The 19176-nt window shown below is 39.7% G+C and overlaps 1 protein-coding gene and 1 long non-coding RNA gene across 5 annotated transcripts in view; both read left to right on the forward strand.

Annotated features, from left to right (window-relative positions):
• LOC111247631 (uncharacterized) overlaps window positions 1–19176 on the forward strand; it is a 100393-nt gene that overhangs the window by 13830 nt on the left and 67387 nt on the right. The window lies entirely within an intron of this gene.
• On the forward strand, window positions 315–12728 carry LOC147756661 (uncharacterized). Of its 2 annotated transcripts, none has more exons than XR_015324396.1 (3): window positions 315–2835; window positions 12268–12365; window positions 12648–12728. It is a non-coding gene; the product is annotated as an uncharacterized LOC147756661 (long non-coding RNA). The 2 variants fall into 2 exon arrangements; XR_015324395.1 differs by lacking the exon at window positions 315–2835 and adding an exon at window positions 11073–11880.

The following is a 19176-nucleotide window of genomic DNA, read 5'->3' on the forward strand; positions in this document are numbered from 1 at the left end:
ATGCATTATTTCATTATGATTCATGCCCTGTACCGCATCGTTTTTCATCGTAGAACAAAATCGCAGGTTGATTTCTCTTAGAGCTTGTAGGTAACCTGACCTGAATCTTGTTACGTTACGAACTTGATCCGAGACATCATAATTGTATCGTGTACAGAAAAATCTATTTGTTTCTTTACCAATTAGTATTTCTCTTTGTAGAATAGCTAGAGATGATAATAATGCCTATGCGTATAATTAATAGATATTTCTAAATATTTATTCGGTAGTAATAAGCTAGATTTAGTGTAACGTTATCTTGCTATGAGCGAAGACCGTTTTTGTAGTTACAGTAATAAAGCGTCTCCAAATCTCGTCGTATTTAACACTTGGTGTAATAGGCGACACAAGATAGACCAACTATCGTTACTAGTCTCTGATCACCTCTTTTTTATCCGGTCTTTCATCGGTTCTTCCGATGTGGTCACAGGGCAGAACGAAGCAACGTGCGTTCGCACAATGGACGAAGCTCTGGGGAATATTGCAGCTGCTGTTGCTACCTGGGATTCCTGATCGAACACCCTTCTCATTTTCCTCTCTGGGTAGTGTCCCATTTTTCGCATGTTATATTGAACAAACTCTCAAGCTCAGGTCGGTAATATACATGGTAGCATCAAGGTCTTTTGTCTGATATGAACAAAGCCACAGGGTTTTAAATGCATCTGTGTTCTATGCGGAGGAGGCGCTCGCGTTCGCATGGAACTAGGTGTCTAATGAGTCGGCGTCTAAACGAGGTTCGGGGGCACAAAATATCGAATCTCCTCTTTCCGTTCCCTGCCCAGCAATCGTTTTCTACTAGTATCGTTTCTCTTTGCCATAGGCACGCTTCGTTGCAGGCAGCTGTCATGAAAAACATGAAGCATATTGCTACAATCTCGTTTTTAGGTTTGGCTACTTGGGGCATTTCCTTGGCTTATAACATCATACAGCATGTCAGACTTATTAACGGTCGTGTTCCAAAGTTGACAGCTAGCAATCAAGTGCAGTAATTACCTTGTTCCGTGTAGTTTGTCGTTATCAAACTAAGTTAGGGCCGTCGAACAATACAAAATATATTCTCTAGTGGGCAAAAGTAAATAGTGTGGCCTAGCGACAAAATGCCCTGAGTAAAAAGTAGGCTTGTGTTCACCAAGTCATGTCTTTGTACAATTCGATTGATCAGCTTACATTATTCCAGACCTTTTAAACTAAAGTGAAACCATCTTCTGTTTGTATTGCAATGCAGGTATTCGTTATACAGTGTGCTAGAAAAGCCATGACTATATCGAATATCGCCTGATGCGCTATTTAGAAATTGATCTTAATCAGGCGCTTAATGCAGTGCTTCATTTTGTCGTATAAAATATCGACATAATCACTGATTTTACTCATCGGTTGTTTGGAGAGCAAATAGAGCTTTCCCAGCAGGAAAAACATACACTACGTCTATTTTCATTGTGCAGACTTTCTTTGGGCCAAATATTGTATGATCGGCGAGTTTAGCGATTCCATTAGTTATGCGGTAGACAAGAGTGCCCTAAATAGCAGGCCGGGGAGCGAAACGTTTAATATTGCTTGACTGTGTGTGTATATATACATATGTAGATATCCCTTCTACGGCTCAGAAGTAAATTTATTAGCAACATTGCATAAATTTGTTAAGCGAGTTAGGACGCTTAGTGGCTGGATAAGCGGACACGGTCCTTAAATCTCCAATGGACGCATGGCGCGCACCAATGAAATAGGTTATACCAAGCGTACTATAGAAGACCAAAAAGCCTGGGCAAACGCGCAGACGTGTATGAAGGAGAAAAGGTCAATCTCGTCATAAGTTATCTCACTGAGAAAGGACATGCCTCAAATGATAACATGTCTGCTTTTGTTAGAATAGTGCCCCGTTTCAGAGTACAAACCGCAGAAGAAAACGACACGCGATAAGCCGCTTATGCCAGCAAATGACAGTTGCTTGTGGGCATAAAGTGAAGACTTAGCATCAGCTGCCATTGTGACTAATCCTTTTGTGCGCACCTTCCATTGCTCCCTATACTTCCGCCCACCAGCAAATGAAAGAGGCGTGCGGTGGTCCATGTATCGATTCGCGCGCGAAAACATCATCAGCATCCTCAAAGGGCAGCCAGTAATAGCATGTATTCGCTGAGATGGACAGCTAAAAGCGGGCGACAAAAATGAGCACGTTTTCAAGACAGCTATGCTCATATCGCTGCTCATTACTACACTATGAGTTTAAATCGAAGTGTAGGATTAGTTGGCAACGAAAATAGCAGGCCAATAACTTCGCTTGACGACGAACTATAACTAACATCAATCCAATTCAGTTCCTCACGTTAGCACAACGTACCTTTACAATACGTTAGAACAACCATCGTCTTGCATGGTTTCTAACTGACGGTAGCAACGTCGCGATAAAGATGTAGCTATTGTACAGGTAATTTGTTCTGGAACCGTTGTTAGGCTAGGGTTTAGTCAGCGTGCACTAGACTATCGCGTGCACGATTAAGCTCGAGAAAACCCAGTGTGTCGACTTGCACGCCACTCTAATCGAAGATTCTGATCTGCAACGCTAATACGCTTGATACGTTAGGTGTCATCTATGAACAAGAACGATGCTGAATGAACAAGTCTCTGGCCAAAAACAGTTCGGTTTATTATGTTTTAACTGCTTGTTTGATTTGTGATCTGTTGCAAACGATTGTCAGCGATCATTAAGCCATGCTATGATAGATAAAGTGATTTTACATCGATTCATCTCTACGTCGAAGCCTGGCAAGCGTTTGCGTCACCGCAAGATACACAGAGGTATTATATGTATTGACAGTTCATTTCTCAGACAACTTTCTAAAAATACTTTACCGGATGCTTGTATCGTAGCGAAGGCATCTGTCCAGCAAACTTGGAAGCTGCCAAGTATTAGTTATTAACGATTATTTCCACAATGATGAATTACTCAATATGATGATCAATAGTCATTCGTTGATTCTTAATAATTAAACCTGTCGCTATATTTTAGAATGGAATGACGGAAGAGCTTCGGAAGCCAAGCCGAAGCTCATACGTTTTACAGTATCAATGATTATGCTTATTTATAGGCTCCTAACATATTACAACACATTATAGTTTCGGTAAACAGCTAACTTTAATGTAACAAAGCAGGTAGTTCCTGACGAAAACAAATCATTGTCATTTTTGTGCCTATGTACGATTCAATGTAAACATAGAATTCGTCGGAGCGGTGCTACAAAAAACGTCTGCTATCGACCTCAAATATGAGCCGGATCAAAGCCTTATCTATTTATTTATGTATATCTTATCGATGTTTCCGTAGTTTCTTTTGATGATGTTCAACTATAGCAGCTATTAAGATTTAAGCGTTAATCATAATATGTTAGGAACGTTATGAATGTTAGAAACAATAGACGTATAAACGTTCACATACGCTGATCGTGCGATCGTTGAGTTACATACACACAAGTAATTGGTAATTCGCTTTAACACTCTATAAACTTTATGAAAATACCCTTGCTTTGTTAGAGTAATTAACGTATGACGAAGGAAAGTAATAAAGAGGATGCACCGATAATAAGATTTATATAGAACAAGAAAAATAAAATTGATTCATTGTAGTTAAGGTTTGAGGCAGTCACATTTTCTGAAACTGAATTTATAAAATCTGTGCTTAAAAATGCCTAGCGCTTTTTGGCGGGGGCGTCTTCTCTTAGTCATCTTTAGTGATATAGGTATACGAGTACGGGATTTGCCGGTGGGGTGTCTGATTTACGGGGGTGACCACAGAGATAAAAATGGAATATTTCATGATGAGGCTATTTTTATGATGAAAGCTTTCAGCAAACGCATGAAACGACAAGAGGTAAGGGATGTGCCGATGTTTCCTAGTTATGTAACAATCTAGTGCTTGGACTTCTACTGGATATCTGTTTCTTGAAATACATTTTCTCTAGGTATGCTGTGCATTCTAACAGCTCTCTCCTAGAGTTAAAACGAAGCATTAGGGCATCTGCCTTAGCGGGCAGTAGTATAATCATTTTTATTAGTGAACAACAAAAATAAAAAAGCTTACCATTTGTTCAATTGAAATGGTATAAAATCTTTCTTGCTTTATTAATGCTGAGTGGCAATCTCTATCAGACACATTGCAACGCAGTCGATTGACTGAAATATAGCCAAATATATTTGGTCCAAAATATTTAATATTTTTTATGAATGATTATCTTAGAGCTGTAATGGTTTTCGCTTGGTCGCCACTTGTATTGCTTTTTTTCGGATTCTACGTATAAATATCTTTCACATGATCAAGCACCCACTCCATGCAGCGCAAACAATATAACCCCTTTATTTTCAGAAAGTACATCTTTATAGTCTTTAAATATGTAAATAATAGGTAATATCTATTTTCGCCCGATGGCCAGGAAGTTGGAGTATTTGGCTTCTGGCATGCTCGACTTTTGTGCGACTCCCTTTCTTTGCCATCTCTTTACCTGCATCGGCACATACGCACGCCAAAGCAAGCTGAGATGTATATATCATTTTATGGACGAAGCGGGAATACTTATGACCCAAGAGCGAAATTCTCAGGGATCCTTGACGACCAAATCCTGCTGATTTTTAGCTTTCAGCTTATAATAAAATCCTGTTAATCCTTATACAGGTCCACACACAGTTAAATACTGTGATGAAATCAGATGAGCTCAGAGAGAACACTGACTCAAAAAAATAGAAATAGAATTATAGACAGAGATCTAAAGGAGGTCTTGATTAAGATGGATATAAAGCCCATTCACTGTTTTTTTACATGTAAAGCAATATAATAACTATTTCACAGAGCGGAGCTAGAGGTTATTCAATTAGGTCGAATACAGAAGCTTTGCACTGCAGGTATTGGATAATTTCTTTTGTATGTAAAAAAAAACGTCATGTCAATATAGGATTAAGATGAAAGTTTTCGAATTCCACGAGGTATATACAGGACAAGCGCGCGTTGACAACAACTTTCAGCAGAAATCTTAATTTATTTATTTTTGTAACAAATAAATCACCGGTGTGATTTATTTATTACAATAGGTTGTTTGATATTATATTATTATATGGGATATCATTAAAATTGCTAGGATTTGTAAGTATCTATTCTTTTAGCTCTTAGGTCAAACAAAATAAGTTGACATATTTTCAGATATATTTCCAATGTGCATAGGTTAATTACATTTAAAAAACCATGTTCAACAAAAAAAAAAAAAAGATTTTGGAAAACTAATTTGGCTGTATTTTGACTGGAGATACACTCCTAACTATAATTAATACTTAGATGAAACCGCATTGGATAGGCATAGCAGACTCTTAAACCACTTTTCCATTGAGGAATGAACCTCAGCAAAAAACCTATAGTGATTCGAAGGGCGATCGGTATTTTGTCATTTTTACATAACCTCATTGACGCAGCATTACTTGACGGCCTAAACCTCAGAGTTCAATTCGTACACTGAAGAAAAGCCCACTGGTTTATAGATGGAAGAACCGCGGAGAATATTCCTGTTTTGTACAAACCGTTCCCCTCACGAAGACACGGCGTGCAGTGAAGTCATTTTTCTTTTTTTGCATATGTTCCGAAGGCTCACACTCGAAAGGTCACAAGAACAATCGTTCGGCCCTATAGGCTAACGGTATTTCTCGAGCAAGTGGTCATCATTTTGATCCGCTTACCTCTACAGACATACACATACATCACATCCCTACCGGGAAGTCTACTATTAAAATGGAACACTTCCTCGAAAATGGCTTATTTTTTTATTATCGGACAGAATAAAAAAATTAATACCAGCAAACTGCAAATATATTAGTTAAACCAAATTGTGAGCTCATGTTTCTTGAAGAGTTTGAGAAACGCTTAAATAACTAAACAGACTTTTGAAAGATAACGTACTGTAATTCTGTGCTACTTGCCCTGGAAAATCGTAGAGATTTTCCTTATTACCCTTTGAATTTTTCCTGTTCTAGACATTCCTCATTAGACGACCCTTTGACGTTTTTAGAGTCAGGAAATACACAAAAGCCCCTGTTGAGGCCTGAACCTATTAACAAACAGCAGTAGAACACAAGTCGAAACCTCACGAAACCGCATCATACTATGGAGAACGATAGCGGGAGAGGCAAACCTTAGGTTTTTCACCACTTGAGTAACATAAACTTGTTTGATGATTGAAGGTTACATAATTAACCGAAACGAAGCTTGGTAATGCAATCGCATCGTTGAGGTTCGTTCCTCAATGGAAAAGTGGTTCCAGAGTCTGCTATGTCTATCCAATGCGGTTTCATGTAAGTATTAATTATAGTTAGAAATGTATCTCCAGTCAAAATACAGCCAAGTTAGGTTTCTCAAATCTTTTTTTTTGTTGAACATCGTGTTTAAATGTAATTAACCTATGCGCGTTGGAAATGTACCTGCAAACATGTCAACTTATTTTGTTTGACCTAAGAGCTAAAAGAACGCTGTCAGGCTAAATTCAGCCGTGTCCTCAGTCATCAAAAAATTAACTTCAACCTAGCAGGTAATTGCAATCATACTGATTGTAAGTATGTAGTCGAACCACCTCTTCGTTCATATCTTATGCTAACGTCTGTGCAAATGCTTATCGGTATTATACTTCTTCAGGCATAGCGAGGCACTGATGAAGACGATAGTACTGTCGTCGCCCGCGTTTCACTCGTTGACCCCAACATCCTTGTTAATTAATTTCGATCGAGACATCGTTAGCCATACTAACTCGTTGTAGGGCAGTTTACGACTGGGCATACGATCGGGAAATGAAGTCGTAGACCCTAACCCCAACTAGAACCTGCGATCTCATGAATGCTAAACAAGAGCTACCCGTATAGTGTTATATGTAAAACGTTGTTCTGATAATACATTCAAAAAGACTATGCATGGCATGTATATCATGATGAGCAGGGAAATGAGTCGTACGCTTACACGATGCCTCCTATTTAGGACCAATTGTGACAACTTGAACTGGATCTGTGCATAAGTCTCTTTCAGGTTGATTATTATAGAAGATTCAAGAGAATTGGGCGTCTTATAAAAGAAAAGATAGCATCGACTCATTTTCTTACCTCCATGAAGCGATACTTCAGTCAATGAGTTTTCACCATTCTAGTAATAACCTAAAGAAGTTGCCCTAGGCTGGTGGACGATGGCTTTCAAGGGGCACGATGACGATGGGCTCCCAATAGACGTCTGCTTTATCAAAATCTGTCATGTCGTATTCAAACAATTAGAAAATTCACCGAGTTCTCAAGCGAGGTTGGAATATATATTACATTGCTTAATTGCTGTCAGTTTATATTCGAATGAAAACTGAATGCAATGCCTTGCTCAATACGTTCGGAGCTCTATTTACGTGTATCTTTCCTTGGCAAAATATGATATGCAAACCCATACCAAATGACCCCGAAGGTTTCGACCGATCCTGGTGAAGTAAGTAAGTAAGTCAAATTTCAGCCCCTTCGACTATAAAAGCATTACGATGTTAAGTTCGGACCACCAATTAATTATAGACCTGATACTTAAAAGGCGACGTGCAATTAGCAGACAAGCACGTTCACAATCGTCTACACAAATGTTTTGTAGTAATCATTTTTTATCATATCCAGACGCGCATGATGTATAAGCTTGATAAGATGCAATAGACTTTCGCACAAGTGTGTGATTGGATTGTTTCGTTCGTGACGCCCAATTCGCGCTCATTATCATTGAAATGTTCAAACCCATTTATTTTTATTTAAGAGTGTAGGATAATAATCGAGGCAGCTATGAGATATCTCCAGATTTGAGTATGTATACAACGTATTGTACACAGTTGCTCAAGGCAGCCAAAATGAGTCTTAATTCAACCTAACAAATGTCTGTAAATCTGCCAGAAAACAATTCGCAGAAGCGGGAGTCTCAATCATCGAAACTAAATAACAATAAAGTGGCAACGGGCTCACTTAGCAAACATAAAGACATGTAACTCTTGGGTTGAAATCGAGGGCAAACTTATTGTCCGTTACAGGACTAACGTGGCCCCTGACAGAAAATTTGAACCGTTTGCAGGTGCATGAAGCACCCCAGAATCCCCATCTTCATTGAGAAATCATACACATACCGAGTAGTTAGACTGTCCAATGAGACACACGTGTGGCAAGATCTGAACGAAGTTCATGCATTATATTTAAGCCGGCCAAGACCGCATTTTTTACTTCTCTCTACCTAGGCATCGTCTAGAAAATTTAACAGAGACAGCGATAGTGACATTGGGACGGACTTTCACTGGGTCCAATTCCTATCCTACTTCAAAAAGCTCCAAATAATCTCGTTGCTTGCACAATTTGCAGTGACTTAAGAGTATCACGACGACATTTAATTATGATTAGTTACTTGAAAGACCTCATTTTGTGTCTGTCTCGTTTAGACTCTCTCGGCTCTTCAAGAGCGATCGCTGGCTCGAAGCGTAGCGACCCGCTGGTGTTTCGACGCCAAAATGGTTCTACGCATTGCTGTGTGTTGTATTGTATATACATGCTGATGAACGTAGTGTAATTGAGTTAGGGTTTATCGTGTAAGGTTACGCGCAGGAAAGCCACTGCGGAGACCTACTTCCTTTGTATCCTGTGTCGTAGTCCTTCGGATGTCGTTTGTGTTGGATCTATGGCAGTCTATCGTAGACCTAGCTAACATAAGCTAAGCTAAGCTAACAATTTACTCGAGCGGCGGGTCTGCTTCGTCGGATTTTCCACAAGTCTGGACAATGCTGGCCTGCATTGGCTTTCACCGGAAGGAAGGATCCCATTTTCCGCGCTGCCATCTACTGTTTCGCACCTCCACTTCTATTCGTCTGCTAGTTGGGCGGGTAACCATCACCGTCGTTTGCATGGGAACGTTGCGGCCTTCGTCCCATCTGTATCCGGAACTACTTCCGATGTCCACATTACCACATGGTACTCTGGGCCTCACCATGAACGACGTACAAACACGCAGTGCAGAGTGGACATAAGGTCAGCAAGTGAAACACCGTCTCACGCCTACTGACGTGTTGAGAAAGACTGCCACAGCCACGCTGCAGTCGAAAAGATCTAGAGTTAACTTCACCTGTAGCCCGCACCCGCCCGTGATCTCTCTGAGGCAGAAAGAAAAGCCCTAACACTATACCATAGGGGACCGTGATCAGTAGCAACAGAAACCGTGGCGCTGCTGTCGGTAATTTGTAAGGTAGTAAGATGGCAAGTTTCAACCGATGTAAGATGAAACACAAAGACAGTTGATCTTCACCGCCACTTCTAATGCCGGACATGGCCCAGGTCCAATGTTAGCTGCAAGGAAAGAGTGGAAAGGTTTACGTGGCCTTCTCGCTCCCCTGCCGCGTTCCTCTCGGTCGTAATAGAACTATTCGGCCACTCTTAGCTTGCTTCAGGACAGAGGTTATCGGTGCTCTGTACGATAACTAGGGCTAGCGGAGCGCGACGATGACGAAAGCAGGCTTTCAATACACACTAATTAACGTAAATGAAATAATAATTTGAGTCGATCATAACTACAAAATCATTTCACTGTTATAATTTGTCCTTAGCTGTTGATTGTGTAATTGATGAATGATCTTCAGGATTCGTCCACGAACGCGTTAGACCTTATCTGCATTATCCATTGTAATGCGGCGAGCTGACAGAAAATCTCATATGTGCATCTTGTTGTTTTGTCGCTATTACTGTCATTACGGGATGATTACAGTGAGCCTATAGACTCACTGTCGTTGAACTCGGTATCGTGTGAAATTACCGAGATTTGAGCATTGTATAACATTCGTGTGTTGGACACAGATGGACTCAAAAAACGTCTGGCTACATACGAATGAAAGCTTAATTGGCCAGTACATTAATTTAAGCTGCAAGCTCATCCGTGCGCTCATCATTGAGCGACTCGTCTCAGCTAGTAACTAAGCCCTATTTTGAGAAGCAATCTTTATTTTTCCTATTTTCATATGTAATTTGCTTTTTAAGCTAACCAGATCGAAGTTGAATTGTACCGTATTGTATAGCCGGCTTTGCATGTGACTTATTGTCGAACTTTGACTTATCAACTGAATAATACATCCTCGGTTTTTTACAATGGGAAAATTGCTAAAATCATATTTTCATAACGTTTTGATGGTGCTGTACCAGAATTGGTATGCTTATATATATGAATAAATATTGTCGATTGCGGATATACTTGTTCTAAAAGCTTCCTATAAGACAGGCTCTATCCGATGTGTCGTCTTGCAAATGAAAACAAACTTAGTATTTAGAAAAGGCAACGCTTTTTCTGCTGCAGAATAAGAAGCTAATGGCACTTAGAAATCTGAGTAAGTCAAAAACTTAACCAGGCAGCACTTATGAATTTTTGCTGGATTTTAGGATCTTTGTTACTCTAGGGATTCATACAACGCAAAAAAATTGTCGACAGTGCGAATTTGAGTGACCTTAAAAATGACCGCCTTAACAACGCCGCCAAACCGAAATGTTTATGCGAACTCTGAATAATTTCGAAATATATATACCAATTTTAGAACCAAAAAAAATAGGCTCATATATGAAAGAAGCTTATCTATTGAATATTCACTTATGTAATGTTTGTTTCGTGCATAGGTTCTCCTTAATATGAATATCAATAACAGATCGTATTATCTGTTTAGGTGACTTAAATACCTAAAAGTATTAATCTTTTTTATACTTTAAGTAAATTTGTGCAAGACATTATCAATGTGGAGCGCTATAACAACTAGATAAGCATTTAGGAATTAGAAACAGTTTGATGAACCACGATTCGAAATAAATAACCTTACAGTTAATTAACTGATAACCCTTATACGTATTAATATGTGTGGTAGACACTGTTTACAAGTAATAAGCCTTGCGATGGCCAGACGCAGCACCACTGGAAAATGTTTCGGGTTGGAAGAAGCGTGAAAGGCTAAAAAAAATGGAGATTACCAGAGTGAACATGAAAAACGCTGGAGATAAGACGTCTGCTTAATGAGCAACAGAGCAGTTCCGGGTGCATCTGCCCTAAACAAATCCAATTTTGCGCATACACAGAGCCATGAAGCATTGTTGATCGTCGCTTTTCCTGAGACCTGCTGCTTTACGATTTGCGCTGTTTACGCCAAACATAGTTCTATTCTTGGTCAGACTGGAAGTTGACGGCAAACCGGCAAGTTATGGGCAAGTTGGTCTCTCCTATATGTCTTCATAAAGTCCTGCTTTTTTCTTTTGACAGTGCAAAGTCTGGTGTCGCCGTGCGGGCATGGAATAACGTCTTTTGCCCTGTCCCGCATAACATACTTTTTCGGCAGGCGACTGTAGTCATTTCTTTTGTTAAGTAAGACCGTCTGTTGCTTGCCAGTAGAAGATTTGTGGACCCTTTTGCATACAACGATCATGATGGACATCGTTGTAAACAACATGGACATAATCAAACTAAATATTTCTTAACATATAATTTTCTACTGCCTAACTTAGCTTCAACCAGTCGTTTGATAGCATTTGCAGTTATTTTGAAACATATAATATTATGCCTGCTGTACAGCGAATCCAGATGGAACTGCCGCGCAAATCATGCCCGAAACGTATCGTATAGAACGAAAAAAATACCTAAGTCAAGCTTCCTCTATCAATAAGCTACATCGACAAGGTTTGAAAATTCGGCTAATATTTTTTTTTCTAGGCCATCGGACATTCCAAAATACCATCGAGGGCTTTGATCCGGCATTAACTGCAAATAATAAGATCAGCTAAGATATAAAATAACATTGCACTGAGGTATATTTCTTGCATTTTTTCTCTGAGTTTTTTTTTTTAATCCTTTTCCTATTAGAGCTCGTGCCTTAGAAAAGACGAGGACAATGTGCTTATCACCGACGGGTACGATCTATGTGAAGTTTACAATATCAGCGGCGTGTTTTAGACAGTGTTATCAAAAACGAACAAAATTTCATTGAGAATCTTCACCGTCGTATTTTTTAATGGTCGTGTCCGTTTTTCTGCCGATAGCAAGTAGAAACGCTCGAGTTACTGACGTCCCAGAAGCCAGGCTCGGAGAGTTGGTGTCTCAGCTGGACCACGCTCATAATAAGTTGAATTAGTAGGATTACAACAATAGCCGTTGTGAAGGTACCTAATTAAAAACTTGTCTTATTTGGTTTATAGACGGCGGACCACTTAGCGTCAACATTTAGCGGAGCCGCAATGTATTCCAACTATCGACGCACGACTACGTCAATATATTGGGTTACGCTGATTATATGGTAAAGCGAGAATATCCTACTATTTGCCAATAAAAAAAATTGGATTCCAATTCTGCATCAATATATTAACGTTTGTCTGTTGCTTTTTCTCAGTGCTGTAGGGGTGATGCTTTTCTGCGTTTGTTTCATATGCCTTTTAAACTATTCCGTTGATAAATTGGTCGTCTCACATCGCATAAGCGAGGTGTAATGTTATTATTGAACAATTAGACTTCCGAGTATTTTCTCTATTAGTTTTTTATTGTTTGACTAAAATGAAGGCCGCACTAATTGCTCGACAAGGCATTGAAGTTCTTTCGCGAAGGACAAAATTACATGTTCGGGAAATGCAACTTGCTAAGGAACGCACAGAGTAAGATTAGGACGTTAGCAATAAAGGACATATACGCTGTTACGGTTAGTGAATTTCTTGTATCTTTTATGCAAATCATCTGATCTTTTTCTTGTTCTAATTTGTCAGCAGTTGTATGTTGACCTCCTATATTGGATATTCAACCATGGGTTTATATTAAAAAATCGGCTTTTCTTATTGAATGTTGCATCGTCAATTAATTTAAAAAGTCCAATAACTTTTCTTCTTTGTATTGCTTGTTTTTAGTAGGCTGCAACGGAACTTATAGTCGTGAGCAAAATTTATTTTGATTTTGACACTTTGGCTAAGTTGTAACCTTTGCAAGCCGCGTTGTTATAGCTAAATTAAACCTTGTCTAACTATAGGGAAATGTAACGTTCCTATATAAATCAATGAATTTCGACAAAACGTGTTCATAGCCAGTGGTGCAATTTATGCCACAAAGCGGCCTCATGTATAAGTGAGTCCAGAGGCGGTGGCAGGTAAACATCCACAATGCCCGTCCTGCAACGACCTTTGGCTTTCTCATGCACGAAATATCTAGATGACTGTTATATAAAATTCTAAGCCCTTCTCGATCATGAACGCAGATTTGCACAGCATCGATGTTGGTAAATCCGTCTTCTTAAAAAGGACCTTTTGAAAACATACTGGATTTGCTACGTTACGTCCGATCCGTTCGAAATACAGACGCCCAAGTTTAAATATGATTCAATCCAGTTTACTCACCCTTCCCCTTTCACGATTCTAAAGAACAGTTTTAATCAATGCACAGCATTGCACCATCACGTATTCTTGAGGGGGTGCGCGAAGCGTACACGCGTCTAAGCAATTGCAGTATATAGGTGGCCACTTTGCGCAGCGTAAGGTTAACAAACCCCCTAAGTCAATTCTGAGGACGGGTAAAAGGACGCAATGATCTGCATGAGCGCGAATTGTGAATGTTACTATTGGACGGCTTTGCGATAGAAAAATAAAACTATTTCTGTATACCTGATGAACAAATCATTTTCCTACACATAAATATAGGCACAAAGTATTTTTGTTAGCATGAAATTTTATCAGGACAATGTGGGTGTCGGCAACATTCTGCTAACGTTGCTTCTCAGCCCATTTTCGCTGCAGTTGCTATTTGCCTAACCTTTAGACATGATATTTGTCAAGGAGGGCAGCTCGCAGGCTTCATTGACAATTAAAGCCTTCTCTTAACCAGTGCAGAAGTGACACAGTATTTCCTGCTCTGGTTAAAGTGAAAAACAGAATATTTCTAATGAGCAGTAGGCAAGAATATGTTTACAGGTATCATTGTAAGATACAAGAGCGTCATTCTATTTGCTTCTGATCAGGCCCGAGCTAGTACGGCAGGACCAAAAAAGAGAGACCACTTTGTCGTTCTGTCCCAGCCCTTATCCACAAATAGGTGGTTCGAATTTTACCTTGTTACTGCCGTTAAGCATTACCTAACCGCAACAAGACCCGATACTCTGTCGACGTTGGCCCATTCCTTTTGCGGTCCAAGGACAGGAAGGGAACCAGGTAGTCACAACTCGTAAACCTAAAAGCCAAACCACTTACGATCGACCCGGCTCGTAGACCAATGTAAATATATAATATACGTCTCTTTTCGGTGAAGAAAGGCTACGGCCTTTTAATATAGAAATGATTTTTCTCGTTCCGTCTTGTACAATCATTCGAGTAACTTCTGCAAGTGACAAGTTCGACTAGAGCGAGGAATAACTACTCTGTTGATATGATCTTACTATTGCTATGTATATGATATTTGGCTTCATTTCAGGGGTTTACGGATTAACGTCGCAGGCATTAGTCCATAAATAGACATGAATTTTGTTAATATAATATCATAGACCCCTTGTCTTGTTAGTCGCTCGTGTAATTCAGCTTCCTCTGTATCAAATCGTTAACTTAAAATAAAGAAATAACCTACTAAAACAGTAGTCCTGTTTGCGTTAGGCCTATGCATAATATGCCCCATGTATACAGTTAGACGTCGATGCGGTATCTGTAGCATGCAAAAGCTGGCAAACATGGTATGGCAACAAGGCTCATGTTCGGTTACAGCTATGGTTTAGGGCTCATTCTCGATGTGAGAGTCTGTCTTGTCTGGCTGTTTTCCAACTAAATACATCATACAGTTGCAGACTAAATTATTGACTGGCTGAAACTTCGAAGCCGATGGCCTACGAGTTCAGCTGGGGGCGGAATTGAAAGCATCCAGCGTTTGCCTCTCAAATAGGAACCACTTTAACAAACACAGAGCCAGCGACTGGCACATCACAGCTATCGATCTTACCGTAGCTTCCTAACCTACTCTTCCTAGCAAGATGCTATTTACAAAAATTCTTCGTTATATTTACAGGCTTTGTTGGATAACGTCACGACACTCGCGGGGGTTCATTTATTTTATGACGTGGAGAGAGATGACGAGATAAAAGGGAACTAAGTTGAGACGGAATGTTGAACCGATCACAATTCAGTAACTGTTAATCCAAAGGTTAATCTTGTGGGCTTCTGGCCTGACAGTTTTATGAAGCGTGGGCTCGGTGTATGAGATGATGAACATGTATTTGTCCATTATTAATATTATACGTATATAATAAATGACTGCGCCACAACACTCATTGTGAATGGTCAGGCGATGCGGATGGTTAGCCTATTGATATGGTCCATCTCGACATGCGTCTTACACTCCAATGAACAACTGTTGCACCTTTGCAACCTTTATTTTCGTAAACAACAGCCAATGGAGTGATATAAACTAAAGCTTTGGCTTCTCAGGCGAAGCGCATCTGCTATACTAATCGTCTTCATAATGTCATCCCCTTTGTATAAAAGAACCTAGTCCTATTCGCAACTAAACTAATGGCTCTTAATCCAAACGTCTGCTACATGTTGAGTAGATCATGATGGCTGTCTAGAACGGAACAAAACATCATACTTGTAGGGACACAATTGTCGAATTCAAGATCGACATTACTAATATATGCAAAAGATGTTCTGCTTTATGCGTAATTAAGTGTTTATTCAGTTATCTCCTACCAGAGTTTTGACTTCAAGTCTGCTTGTTTCACATTTCAAAATCAACTGTGGGCCTACTTTTCCAAAAACGCAAAGCTATTATTATTATGGAAATAATGATTTTCTATTAGAAGATTATTTTGTAAAAAAAATACTTACAGGACATGGCTAAATCGATCTGGGACCCGCATTTTTCTCTGCGTTGATTCTATGTACATGCGCCATCTGCAGGCCAAATACCGTAACGTCAGACAGCACAACCGTCATTGCAACGGTTCGACTGACCAAGCGGAAAATGTCCCATCAAATGTTTGATGGAGATTTTGTTTACAGGCAAAACTGCATTTAAAAGGAGAAAAATGTTTCACCAACTAATTTTCTGCAGCACGATCAAACTTTGTGACATAAAAACTTGCACGTAGCATTATAAACACGTCCAGTATAAACGTAACCATTATGCAATACGTTTCACAATATGGTTTCTAATGTGACAGCTATATATATTATGCGCGTTTTTATTGTAAACGTGGTTTTGTATTAATACGATCTTCCGCTCAATGCAAAAAAACGCTTTCGTTCATGGCCTAAGACGTGTACATGAAGAGGCGGTGTGTATGCTAGCTATACAGTGACTCTTTGGAGCGATCCAATTCATTCCAACTTGGCAGAGCATAAGCCAGCATGCCTTGATGACAGCATACTAACGGTTTAGAGTGTTTTTGCCATGTATCGTATCATAATAACTCACCTTACTGGGGTTCCGTACACTATATCATATCAAATATACCCGTCAACATAGCGGGCCTCTTTGTCAATGGCTAGCTCATCGTTCGCGGTTATTGTTGATGCTGTCTCACTCGAACGACTCTGGTTATTTCTAGAATCAAAAGATAAAGGCTGCAATCAAATATCAATACCTTATCAAAGGTTATCTATGTCGGAGTACAACAAGAATACTGGCTCGCTGAATATTCCACGTGCTTTCGATACCAATAAGGTCTGATGCCAAGGGTTACTTCTGTCGGTTAGTTTAGTGTATAGCAAGTGGCTAGCCATATCTGATTCCTACTTGATATTCTATAATGCTGATTTTATGAAGTTAGAAAACAACGGGTCGCTCGAACCGGATGTACCTATCGTCGTCGAAGAAGTGACGGTAAAAATGATCAACGAAAAGAAGTTGGTACGCTGTATGTGGTATAATGGCACATGCGTTAGGCATGAATATATGCGCGCCTATGCTTTTCGTGGCGTCATAATTTTCACTTTTGTAGTCCCTTTGGCTGTAAAGTACGTATTTGGTCTCGTGATCACGCAGTTTCTATGTATTCTCCATATGTGCGTATATAGGATTACTTAAGCGATGTATGTGGATAATATATTGAACGGAAAAGCATTTTCATCTTTATAAAAATGGAATGCATATATTACACTTCAAAGGAGTTTACGATATAGCTATAAATCGTGCATAGGTTAATGCGAACATATACATAATACGTACAGATTACGTTTTTTTGACTAGCCAGTCTTATATACCTCGTCATATATATATATATATATATATATATATATATATATATATATATATTCCTGAACCTTTCAGAAGGTGACTCAAAAAAATTACAAAAGGCCTTACTTGTCCTAACTGAACAGGTGGAAAAGGCAATGGGATTTGTTACGTGACACATTAATATTTCTTAGTTAGTGGGCGGACGATGATCAATAGGAAACGCAATTTTATTTGTTAGTTAGATGGAGCTGGGTTTAGAGCTTGTCACCGGTGGCATAGCACAGATCTGGAAGACAATAACAACGAAAAAGGAGCTTGCGTCTCTGAGTTCGAAGCCCCGTGAAGTTGAGAACGCTACTTGCTTTATTCTCAGACAGACTATAGGAATAAACTGGTCGTGTAGTTATGAAGACGCCAAATTCGTATTAACCTGGCGGAAAGTGAGAAGGAGGACTTGGCTTGAAAATGGATTTAGAAAGGGCTTGTTATTGGGAAGACCATTGCTAGGAACGTAAAAACATATGTGCGGATATAAACAGATAGGGCTCTAAGAAGGTCGACGAATGTGTCAGAGTAAGCATAGTTCTAATGGTACTAGCAAGCCTCATAGCGCCTGAACGGTTACGCCATACGATAAAAGGTGATTATAGTGTCCTGCGATTGTACTCAAGCTTGTTCCAAATAAATAAACATTCATTCTTTGAGTGAAAAGTTCTTGTAAGAGGCTATATGTAAAAAAAAATCAGCAAAAATACTTATCCTTTAAATAAACGTCAGTAGCTTCAGTGTCTATCTATAAAGGGTGTTAGTTGCTGAAGACAGCAGGACGGTGGCCATGGAAGTCGGAATCCGCTAAGGAGCGTGTAACAACTCACCTGCCAAAGCAACTAGCCCCAAAAATAGATGGCGCTATAGCATTGTACTTATACTCAGCCTCTGACGTGTGACGCACCGGAGCGCTCAGAGAGTAGGAAGGTAATGTGATAGCATCGAAAGATGTTGCTGTGAAGCAATCTGGAGCTGTCACATGTGCAGATCTTGGTGGTAGTAGCAAGTACTCAATTGAAAACCTTGAGTACTGAAGTTGGGGATGGGTTCCAGGTGAACAGTAGTTGATCGTGGGTCAGTCGGTCCTAAGCTTATGATGAAACATGTGTTGAATGTACATAATAATATGTTATCACCATAAGCGAAAGGGTATCAGGCTAATATTCCTGAACCTGCACACTGGGAACGCTACTTAGGTAGCAACCGTGGCAACACAAGTACGCTCAAAAAGACCAAGAGATAGGCTAGGAAGAGTTGTCTGTTCTTTTTAAGTTACTGTTACCCACGGAATGAAGTAAATTTGAGATATGGGTAAGGGTGACATAAAGCTGCTCATATTAGAGTAGTTTAGTTGATTCCCTTGGTCCTTGAGAATTTGAGCGTGGTGATTATCTTGGTGGCACTCCGTACTAATATCCGCGGCAGGTCTCCAAGGTGCGAAGCCTTTAGTGTGTCTAGATTAATGTAGGTAAGGGAAGTCGGCAAAATAGTTCTGTTACTTACTTTGGGAGAAGGGATGGCTCAGAAGGTTGATCCAGTTAGATTGACAGTAAAAGTATTTATGACACTGTGTTGTCGACGGATGGACTTCGTGTCTGTCTGGATGATGACCGAAATTGTGTTTATGGACATTGTCAGCTATTTCGGTTTATGCTGATGTGAGTGGAAATTATCCACTACTTCAGAATTGGCACGAACTGAGGGAATCCGACTGTCTAATAATTACACTTTGAAAAGGCAAGTTTACCTCTTTGTAGCCTGCAAAGAAGTAACTAATGCAAGTAAAGGATCTTAACCTAAACCACGTCATTCCACACGTAAGCGTAATGATTACGTTACTTCTCTACTCCCTCTCCAAGATTCTC

The sequence above is a fragment of the Varroa destructor genome, unplaced genomic scaffold (genome assembly GCF_002443255.2).
Source record: "Varroa destructor unplaced genomic scaffold, Vdes_3.0 BEIS01000003.1, whole genome shotgun sequence".
Taxonomy (NCBI): Eukaryota; Metazoa; Arthropoda; class Arachnida; order Mesostigmata; family Varroidae; genus Varroa; species Varroa destructor.